At 29.2% G+C, this 12,067-nt stretch overlaps 2 long non-coding RNA genes across 2 annotated transcripts; both read right to left on the bottom strand.

Annotated features, from left to right (window-relative positions):
- Positions 1-6,932: 6,932 nt before the first annotated feature.
- On the bottom strand, positions 6,933-7,986 carry LOC125371302. The gene is made up of 2 exons (XR_007217605.1): positions 7,307-7,986; positions 6,933-7,197 (listed from the first exon to the last, which is right to left on the bottom strand). It is a non-coding gene; the product is annotated as an uncharacterized LOC125371302 (long non-coding RNA).
- A 2,599-nt stretch (positions 7,987-10,585) lies between these two features.
- Positions 10,586-11,401, bottom strand: LOC112535712. Its single transcript, XR_003079794.2, has 2 exons — positions 11,081-11,401; positions 10,586-10,857 (listed from the first exon to the last, which is right to left on the bottom strand). It is a non-coding gene; the product is annotated as an uncharacterized LOC112535712 (long non-coding RNA).
- Positions 11,402-12,067: the final 666 nt, after the last annotated feature.

Below are 12,067 nucleotides of genomic sequence, written 5' to 3'. Positions count from 1 at the left end.
ATGGTATTTATGGACCAAGTATTTCTTCACCATCTTTCTAAGGATGAAAAAAATTCTTTTTCACATCCAAGTGTCTAGCAATCATGGGAGAACTCATTAAATAAGATATTTTCATATTAAAATATTTTAATATCTTTTCAATATAGGTTGACTAATGAATAAAAATCATTCCAAATAAATATTCGATCTGCAAGCCGAGACAAAATTTTGTTCGTCCCAAATTTTTTATTTCAAATTCATTTTTTAAAATAACTTATTGTTTCTGTCAACTCTTCAGAAGTCCAATGAAGTTTAAATCATCAACATAAACTGCAATTATAGCAAATCCGAATTTGTTTTCTTGATGAAAATATATAGACAAATTGAATTGTTAGTATATCCTTCCTTTAAGAGATATTCACTCAGGCGGTTATACCAAATTCATTCAAATTGAATATATTTCTTGAAGTTTTGAGCTACATACTTAAGGCAGTTTTAGTCCTTTAGAAACTTTCAAATTTCATTATCAAGTGATCCATAAAAATAAAACGTAACGACATCCATAAGATGCATATGAACTTATTCTAAACTTATCAAGTTAATTAAAAATCTAAATGTAATTGCATCTGTGGAATAAGTTTCTTCATAATCAATGTCAGGTCTGTGAAAATTCTTATGCTACAAGTCATGCTTTGTATCTCACGATTTTATTTTTTTCATTACATTAAGTACAAAAATCTATTTATAGCCTGCTGGCTTAATATCTTCACGTATTAAAACAATGGGCTCAAAGACTTGGCATTTTTCTAATGAGTTTAATTCTGTCTAAGATTGCATTTTTCCATTTAGGCCAATCATTTCTTTGTCGACATTCAATAATGGGCTTAGGTTTAATGTCCTCACTTTCTTTTACAATATCAATTGTCATTGCATATGCAAATACATTATCGATAATTGTTTCACTTTGGTTCCATCTCTTACCTGAAGTGACACAATTGATTGATATCTAATTATTTTCATCATCTTCATGCATTTAAACCTCTTCTGTGGTTACTTGTTCATCTATATTTTTTGTTATAGACTCTTCAAGAACATCAATTTTAGGACTGTCACTTAGTTTTTTTATTTCTTTTTTATTTCTTGGATTTTTATCCTTAGAACGAGGTGGCCTACTATGCTTTTAGCGTGCAATGGATTCATTTGCTATAATATTAATATATTGTCCTATTGTGACATCATAATGGCTCATTCCAAATAATTTGTTTCTCTGATTGCTTGTTCTCTCCCCCCAACTTAGGAAACAAAGCCTCATTAAAATGGCAATCATTAAATCTCACAGTAAATACATCCCTCATTAATGACTAAAGATATTTAATTATAAAGGGAGATTCATATCCAATATATATCCACAATCTCCTCTGAGGTCCCATTTTTGTGCGATGTGGAGGGGTCAATTGGGACATAAACATCACATCTAAAAGTTCTCAAATGGAAAATATTTGGCTTCTGGCCAGAAACCAACTCTAATAGTGAAAGTTTATGATAACTAGTTGGCTTGATGCGAATAATAGTTATTGCATTTAAAGTTATATGTCCCCAAGCAATTATCGGGAGGTTTATTTTTATAAGCAATAGTCTAGCTATTAATTGGAGACGTTTAATAAAAGATTATACTAGACCAGTTTAGGTATTAACATACTTCAATTGACGCAATAATCATTAAAGGCCTTAGATATAAATTCACCAATATTATGAAGACAAATTGTCTTAATAGCATATTTTGGAAACTGTGCTCTTAATCGAATTATTTGAGCAAGTAATCTAGTAAATGCTAGATTTCAAGTTGATAATAAACATACATGTGACCATCTTGTTGATGCATCTATTAACACTATAAAATATTTAAATAGTTCACATAGTGGATGAATTGGTCCACAAATATTACTTTGTTTACATTCTAGAAATTTAGGTGATTCATTTTGAATTTTACTCGATGAAGGCCTAATAATCAGCTTTCCTTGAGAGCAAACTAAACATGATAATTCATTAGATTGTAGAATCTTCTGGTTCTTCAATGGATGGCCATAAGAACTTTCAATAATACTTCGCATCATTATTGATCCAGGATGATCTAATCGATCATGCCAAATAAGAAAATATTTGGGTCAGTAAACTTCTGATTTACTACCATATTTGTTTCAATAGTACACATATATATTTGTAATATAAGCTAAAAGAGAAAGCATGTAATTTCTCTAATACATTTCTTTTCTCATTGTGAGGGTTATAATATAGAGATATGCAATATTTCCCACATTTGTGGTTTTAATATAATATCCATTTCAGCGAATATCTTTAGAGCTCAATAAATTTCTACGAGATTTTAGAGAGAATAATATATTTTTAATAAAGAAATATGTACCTCCAGGTAGTAATATATTCACTCTTCCGGAGCCTTCAGTTATCCTTTTACTACCAGATATTATATTGACATAAGTTTCTCCCATTGTTAAGTGAGAAAAATATTTATTATCTCTTACTATAGTGTGCAGAGTAGCACTGTCTGCAAGACATAAATCTGCATCATTTGTTCTTAATCCTACTAATGATTAAGTAGGATCCATAATATTTTACCTTTCTATATAAAAAAAAGAAAGAATAAATAACACATCAATTAGTATCAATCTTTTAAAAACTAATATATTTAATTCTTCAGGAACATAAAATATTAATTCCTTAATAAATTGAGATGTTAAATTTTAAGATACTTAATTCTTCAGTAACTTATGGTTAAAATTCTTCAGGAATTTATACCTTTAGTTATTTATTTAATTCATTCTTTAAAAATTAAAACTAATTTTAGTTCGTTAAAAACTAAATTTTTTAATATAAGTTCTTAAAAAACTATATATAACACTAGTTTTTTAAGAGCTAAAATTTATGATACAAGTTGTTCAAGAATAGAAATTATAATACAAAATCATTCAAGAACTAAAATTTTTAATTCAAGTTCTTCGGAACTAAGATTTATAAAATAAGTTCTTTAGAAACTATATATAACACTAGTTTTTCAAGAATTAGAAATTAATTAACATTAACTAATATCAGATAATACATCTATAATAAATAAATTAAAATAAGATGGAAATAAAATAAAACTATGATCCTACAAAATATGTTGATAAATTATAATTGCAATATGAACTAGTATTTGGCTCAAACAAAAGAATTTAGTAGAATTTTAGAAGCCATAAAACAAAAATAAAAAAATAGGTGCTCTAGACTCATAAGGACGACTAAAATGAGTCCTTGTGAATTTAATAATGAATTCAATAAAATAGAGTATTATCCTAATGCATTTTTTTTAATATGAAAAGAAAAAAATAACTCTACCTTGAATTTTATTTTAAGTAATCGTGTTGATAATGTGATGTAAAATAAAGAACAATAAGAAGAATAAAGAGTATTGTCAAATAAATAATAAGAACAAAGAAAATAAAGAGAAAAAAGAGAGTACTTTTTCTGTACATATGTGTATGAATGTATTTATATGTATTCTATTGATTGTAATACCTATTTATATATGTAAATAGTTATAGAGATAGAGTTCTATTTACATAAAAAAATCTATCTACGCACATAAAGATAAACATTCAATATAATTCAATTGCTTTAATATATCATAACAATGTTCAAATAAAGAAAGAAAAAGCATTGCAAGAGACAAACAAAGACTTTTTCATTGTCCCTCTGTTTGGTATGCCAAGTTGAGCATTATTCTTTAAATATGGCACTACACAACAATAAATTTTGTTTAGTTTACTCGAGTGCACTAGTGCTGTAACTTGTGACTTTCACCGCATAACTGGCATCCGATTCCTTTTCCCTTTTTGATTCAGCAAATGATACTTTTGATATATCATTCTTGAGTATTCAATTTTTGACCCTATAAAAAGATACAATTTCTGAGAAGGAAAATTCTTGTTTAAACTTGATGTATGTACCCATCTATATACTAAATCGATAGATGATTGATACATATACATTAGTATTAAATAATATAATATATGTATTAATCATCCAATACCAAAGTATGAATCACTTATACATACGTGTCACTCTCCTATTAGTTGTGATGTATACACAAAAATCATGCAAATAAGGTTTCAGCAGAGTGCATCCAACTCATTAACCCTAGTGAATTGTTGTTGTAAACTAGTGCGCTTGAGTCGCACAAAATTTAAGTTAGTTATTCAAGCTCTCTCTTTGAATGGCTTAGTATAGTATTTTCCAAGCATAAAAATACCAAATTCATTTTGTTTTGAGTTGGCAAATTGGTTAACCTTTAATTACATGTTAAAGAGTCCTTTCAAGACTTTGTTTTTCATCTTTAAAGGAGAAAAAGATTTAATCCTTTACCTCTCAACGAAAAATTCGAGGAAGAATATGTAGAATGAGAATAAGTGATTGCTGAAATTCGGGCGGGAACATACACTTTAAATTTTAAAGAGAAGGTTCGAAAACATATTTATTCCGATTCAGAAGGGGAAATGCACTTCTTTTTCTTTTTTCTATATTTTATTATTTTTTCTATATTCATATTAAGTATGAATAACTATTCTTAATTCTTGGGTTCAAGAATTCCTATATAATTTAAGCGATACAATAGCCAGGAGGTTTGCCTAGAAGCAGCCACCCTTGAAAGAGTGCATAATAGTGGTTACCTGACACCCATGGGGAAGCACATTACAGTACTTGATTCTCTTTCGGATAGGCCTGGAAAGGAGAAGGAAGGTCGGAATGCCAATTGGAAGTAAATCAATAGTTCAAACTGCACTCAAAGGTAGGGCATTTCCCATTTTTATAGGAACTTCTGTACTAGAGATAACGGTATCTCCAATTATAGCCCCTCTGGGATGTAAGATCTTTGGTCTCTACCTAGACTCGATGAAAAAAGATGGGATCACTTATTTTATTTTGGCTTTTTGACCCCATATTGTAGGGTGATAGATGGGGCGATTCAGGTGAGATCCAATGTAGATCCAACTTTCTATTCACTCGTGGGATCCAGGCGGTCCGGGGGGGACCACCTTTAGAATCCGATTGAATCTAAGATATGAATAGTTGGTTTACGTTATGGAGCGTCTTCAGGTTTAGGTATTGTTCCTCCGATGATTGTAGTACCAAGCACTTCTTGGCGAGCTCTTCCGGATAACGCTTGCATCCTCTGTATTACCGCGGCTGCTGGCACAGAGTTAGTCGATGCTTGGAACTTGGGTGTGGATCTTTTGTCGAAATAATGTGACCAATTAACCAACCAACAAAACTACCCCACTATCATGCTCAGAATAGCTAGGATTTCTAGAAGAAGATGCCATTCGTTTGACACTGAGAGACGAAAGCTAGGGGAGCGAACCGTAGGATGTTGATATTAGTGTTTGTTCATTCAACTGTACTTTTTTAGTATTATGTAAATGTTAATTTCTTGATTACACTGAACTTTCTTATGAAACAGAGAATTCTATTATTTCCATTTCAATAGAGTGACTCGTTAGCTTATCCTCGTTATTGAAATTATCCAATGCTTAAATTTTACTTTTAATTAAAAAGTATATTTACATTTTATTTTAATTATTGTATTTTATCATAGAAGTGATTTTAAGATTATATTTGAGTTATTTTTTGGTCGATCACCATTAAATTTTGTCAACTAACAATACAATTATGTAGAGAACAGTCTAAGCTTATCCTTATCCAATCAATTCATCTTGAAGTCATATTGACCTTATATTTTATTTTATATTGCACATGTGTATGTATTCTTGTATTGTATTGAGATGTGTATCGCAATATGCCTGCTCGCTCAAAATTGAGAAATTATATGAATTTGATATATTACATCATTAAAAGATTTATCTAAAAATTATGATATTTAATTCTATTTTATATGTCAATTATATCTTTAAGATCAATAAGATAATTAATTTTTTTAAAAGTAAAAATGATAAAATAAATAAAATTAATTATTATTATTTTATTAAATAAATATTTTTGTGACACGATGAATTACATTCATATAATAATTTTTTTAAAAAGTTTTATTTGATTTTGTCATTTTCATTCCATATCAATAGTGTAAAGTAAGGTGAGGTGTTTGTAATGTGATAATGCGAGTATGGTACCTCAATTCTGTCGCTGCTAATACCTCTTTTCTATTGCATTATGTATATTCTTTAGATTGACATAATTGCATTATTATTACTAAATTAAGTTGCAAAAAATATTTTACATTTTTTTGTTGGACACATTTCGAACGACGAAACTTTTTAGAAATTTTAAAAAAAAAATTCTATTAATTTTTATATTTTTTTATTTATTTTTAGAAATTCTGAAAATCTTTTTAAAAGAAATTTATCTATTTAATTGGAGTTTCCTACTTTAAAAAATATTTTTAATTTTTTTTATTTATTTTACTTTCTAGAGAGAGCCTTTCTTCTATTAATAATTTTTTATGTTATTAATATTCTTAATTCTTAATTATCCTACATTTAAAAGCCTTTATATGATACATATATTTTTTTATACATTATTTTCTTTTGGTCTATAGTAAGTAGCTATTCTTTTAAAATTTAATAAATAACAGCTAGTAATTTAATGGACAAATCATGTAATATAATATTTATTAAATACCAATATGACCTATTATATTAATTGTATTTACTTTATATCTTTTATGATGATAAAGGCAATAATATAAAATTTAAATAAATAATAATTATTTACTATAATTTTAATTTTTCATAAATAATTATTATTTATTTAATTTTATTAAAAATATTAGTATGACTTTTAAATATTTGATTTATTATATATATTTATAACGTTTCATTTCTTAGTTTTTTAGAAAATGTCCGTGCGATTTCGTTTCCATGCAATCTAGTTATTGAGTACAATTTGAAAGTACAACATGAAGAAACCTTCTTATTTAGGAAAGCTTAACATTCGTAAATAGTTTCTGTAAGGTTGTATGGTTCATCCTTACATTTCTCGTAATTACTTTCAGAAAGCCAAAGCTTCTCCGTCCAAGTAACAGTGGAGGTGCACACCTGCATATGGAAACTGCAGCGACTCTTCAATTGGATGAGCAACAGCCATCCTCACAGCACACTTTTACACAACGGAGGTTTGGTACCCGTCCGATAAAGCAGCAGTGACAACCTTCAATTCTCAAATCATTAGCACATTGCAATCGATTGGTAATGGTGTCTGCAAACAAGGGCCTGCTACGATTTTAGCTACAAATCTATAAGGGTAATGAATTTCTTACCTGCTTGGGGCTGAACCATGTACTCATATGTCTGCAGACGAGGGCCTGCTGTTGCGTTTGCACATATGACAATGGTGATCACTACTAAAAACCATGTCAAAGCAATGAACAACTTTTCTTTCATCACCATTTCCTTCCCTTTGTGTTCTGCCTCTGCAAACTTAACAATGTAAACAAGGGATGACCAGCCTCTCTATCTAAGGCATCCTCTTTTGTAGTGTGTCCTTTTGGCAGTAGAGTGGATGCATAAGTTCTTTCTTTGTAATCCATTCCTACACGTCAGAAAGGTATGGGACATGGGTGTTTATCTCGTGCATCACTTGCCAACTTGCTGTTTCTATTGGCCTCATATGTTGATTTCTACGCGGGAGGACCAAATGTAGCTGCCGCTGCTATTGCCGACTTTCCTGACCCTATTCTCTGAACTCTTTCATCTTCTTATCGAGAGTGCAATCACCACTAGATTCTCTTTCAGAGATATGGATTCTTTTACTTGAGTTAATTTGGAGTCTTCCTTATATCATTGTACCTTTTAATTGCGTATGTTTATAATCCCTTTAGATTCTGCCAATTAAAGGGTTAAAATAAACAAGTATGTTTGGAAATTCACAGCAAAAGAAAATGGGAGACACAGCAAAGACAGTTTTCACATTATTAATTGGTCTGCCAGTTGTCTATGTTAGCCCATTTTCCGTCAAGTTGAACATCATTCTTTGAATGTGGCACCACACTACAATAAATTCTGTTTGGTTTACTCAAGTTCACTGGTGTTGACTCCAACTCCTTTCCCTCTTTCATTCAGCACGTGATGCTTTCCAGTTCCCGCAATTATACAAATGGTCCCCTAATCTTACATTTTATAATTTTTTTTTACTTTATTTGATTACACTTATATAACTTTTATTTAAGCCGTTTTCTGTAGAAAAAATGAAAACTTTAGTGTAAGATTTTGTTTTATTATAGTGATCTAATTTTTAAAGATTAACAAATACTAAAGAAATTCTTTTCTAAATTCCTTTTTCAAAAGATAAAAATATATTTTTTAACTCATGCCGTAAATATCCAATTTATCCAAATAAAGGTTAACAAATACTACAGAAACTCTTTTCTAAATTCTTTTTTCAAAAAATAAAAATATATTTTGTATTTAAGCGCATGTGTTAAAGGACTATAAATTCTTTTAATAAATAAATATCATATACTTTAGTTTTCTTGCACTTTAATACTCTAACACCTAATAACACTATTATTTTACCATGGAATATCAATAGAAAATTAAATTCTAATAATAAAATCATTTTGCATATAATTTACCATCAAACTAATTAGTAGAATACTCTCAAAATTATTATATTTATTTTAGATTTTGAATGAATGTTTACATAATCTTCTTGCATAATAACCTACATGTTTTTCTATATCAATATAATCCTGGTTTTTCGTCTTGTGCAGCCCGGCCTAGTATTCACAAAATAGATAAAGAAAAGGCGAAAAGAAGTTAAGGTTTGTTGAAGGGTCAAATAGAGGCTCAATTTCCAGATAGCCAGTCATACTATTCACATTCTAAGAGAATGTCTAGAATAAAATAATAATTGCTGACCAAACTTTAATTTGTATAATTTTAATATCTAAATCTTAATTATAATATTACCAAAAGATGAATTCAGAAAAATTATTGGTTATGGAATAATTTGAAAAATACGTGCCAGCCATTTAAAATTTAATTCATTTAAAATCATGAATCCTAATTTTTAGTCATTTTTTACTCAAAATTTTATCATTAACTCTAACTCTAGAAATTGCATTTATCTTTTATATACAAAATATAATTTTTAGGATTAAGGTTAGAAGTAAGATTTCAAGTGAAAAATAACTAGAATTATTGAAATTGATAATTTAAAATGAGTTGAATATTAAATGATTGCTATGAAACTTTTTTATTGTCATATAATAATAAATCATTTAAATTTAATGCTCAATGATATTATAATTGAAGTTTAAATATCAAAATGATATAAATTGAAATTTAATACTAAAAATAAAATAAAATAAAAATTGTGTCACCATCCAAACAATTACCCTGCTATCTAAATTTTTTTATTTTATTTAAAAATTTAAAATTAAACTATATAGTAATTTAATAATAATAAAAAAATATAAGTATTTTTAATATATTTAATTATTTTAGAATTAAATACTAAAAATAAAAGATATAAACAAGTAAAAAATATTAAATTTATTATTTTAATTAGCCACTAAAATGAACTTATGCTAAAAATAAAATTTTACTCTAATTTGATAATAAAATTAATTTTGGATGAGTTTGATAATTGATAATAAATTTAAGGATCAAATTATAATCTTACATTATCAGTTTAGCTTTTCAACTAACACAAAAATGAGTAGTAATTAGTTTTATTAAAATTCAATGGTGTTTTAATATAATAAAAAAAAACACAAAAACTAAGTCATATATTAAACCAAATCTCTTGGATAAATAATATTTAACTCAAAAATAAATTATCCTCATTGGTGAGTATTTTTATAAACAAAATATATTTTAATATATGTAAAAGTATAAATCAATATGAATGATGTGGGAAGTTGATTTCGAGAAGTAATCCAATAAGGGTCATTAGTGGATGCTGAAATAAAAGTGAAATACCAAGAAGCGAGTGTTGACAAGCTTTTAAGATAGTCATACTTTAGTTATGAGTGCGATTAGTGAATTAAATTCCACATTAGGAGAGGATAAAGAAATAGTGACTGTATACTAGCAAAGAGATGAAATTAATAAGTTGAAATGGGCTTTGGTATGTTGCCTTTCCTTTCCTAGACTCATCAGTTGGTAATTGTAGATTTCTTGTTGATGTTACTGATACGAGTTCTTCATTTAGGCCATATCATAGGTGAATTGTCATTTGGAATTGGATGCTACGTAGGATGTTGGTCTTTCCAATATAAAAAGAAGTCTGATCCCCTCTTTTGAGACCGTTGGTGGAACCGTATTATGTGAGCAACTCATATTTATGGAATCGTTCCATCTCGAAATCATATTGACCTCAGAATTTTTTTTTTTTTTTTTTGTGATGTGTTTGCTTGCACGTACGTATGTGTTCATGCAGGGCAGGGCAGTGTATGTATATGTGTATGTATATGTGTATGCTTGCCCCCATGAAGGTATTGATTGATTCATGTGCGGTGCACTGTGTACCTCAATTCTCTCGCTGCTAATCTCTCCTTTCCCCAGATTTTCCCAGTTGTCCTCTTTGCATTATGTATCCATTAAGGTAATTGCAATATTATTGATTACAATACTAAAGTACAACTGATAAAGAAACCTTCTTATCTAAGGAAAAAGCTAAAGAATCATAAAAACGAGCTCCTGACAATTCAAATATTTCTCATATTATTTCATCAGCAACCCGAACTTTATTCTGCCTAGTAGCATGACAAAAACTCCATTGATTAGCCGCAACAGCCATCCTGACAGCATATCATCCCACAACGCATGTATGGAATCTGTCCGATGAAATAGCAGCAGCGGCAACCTTCAAATCAAATATCAAAAACCATTATTACTACATTGTAACCGATAATGATGCAAAACCCGGAGTTTTCCTGAAACAAGTCAAATTTAAGCTGTTTTTCTTTTTATTCTCTTTTCATTTTTATTTCCCTCTAATCAACATAATAAGAAACGATTCTCTTCGCTTATTTATTTAGATATTCTTTCTATCAGTTGTAGCATCAAAGTGCAAACAAGTCTATTACCTGCTGGCAGTTCCATGTGCTCATCGGATGCCTGCAGACGAGGGCCTGCTGTTGCATTAGCACATATGGCAACGGACATCACTACTAGGAACCATGTCAAAGCAATAAACAACTTTTCTTTCCTCACCATTTTTCTCTCACTCGCTCTTCTGCCTCTACAAACTCAAGAATGTAAAACAAGGGAAGGGATGAGAAGCCTCTCCATCTAAGGCATCATATTTACACTAAAATATATTCGACTGTGTCCTTTCAGCAGTAATAAGAGAAAATGTAAAATATTCTTTGTACTTCAACTCTGCACGACGGGAAGCATCGGTGTTTACTTGCATCACATGGCCAAGTTGCTGTTTTGTAATTGGCCTCAGTTGTTGGTTTCTAGGCGAGAGCACTACTGTAGCTGTAGTTGCTGCTATGAATTACTCTCTTTCCTTGATCCCATTTTGAGTTCTTTACTATCATCCCTTAGGGTGGAGATTCTCTCTGTTTTTCTTTCTTTTCTTTTTTTTTTTTGAATTTGTTCAATGTGAAATCTATAACTGAGAACAATATTAGGGACTTTTAGATGCTTTCTTTTCTCAGAGTCTCTCAGGTTTTAAGTTTGGCAGAAGGTCATCAAAGATGTAAATGTTTTTCTTCTTTTTTCTTTTTTGGAATAGCAAAGATGGATCGTAATTGCAGTTATAATATTTTGTTTGCAGCAAAAATGTTATCCAAAATTCAAACTCCACAAGCCTCAATTTTTATGAAAAGTTAACAACCTGAAATCATAATAATATAAAACAAAACCATTTGAATCTGTAATGAATTAGATAAAAGCAACTCAAAATGGAACAACTAGAATAGATTTTATATAATTTCAATTTAACCCAATTGCAATAAATAATGTCTAAGAATTCACCATTAAAGTAATCTAATTCAGATCAGTCTAAGTAAGATAAATTGGATCAATTATTGAATTAGGCCGGTTTTCAATATGAATACTTTTGT

The sequence above is a fragment of the Ricinus communis genome, chromosome 10 (assembly GCF_019578655.1).
Source record: "Ricinus communis isolate WT05 ecotype wild-type chromosome 10, ASM1957865v1, whole genome shotgun sequence".
NCBI lineage: Eukaryota > Viridiplantae > Streptophyta > Magnoliopsida > Malpighiales > Euphorbiaceae > Ricinus > Ricinus communis.
This window is presented reverse-complemented; position numbering and strand designations above follow the sequence as displayed.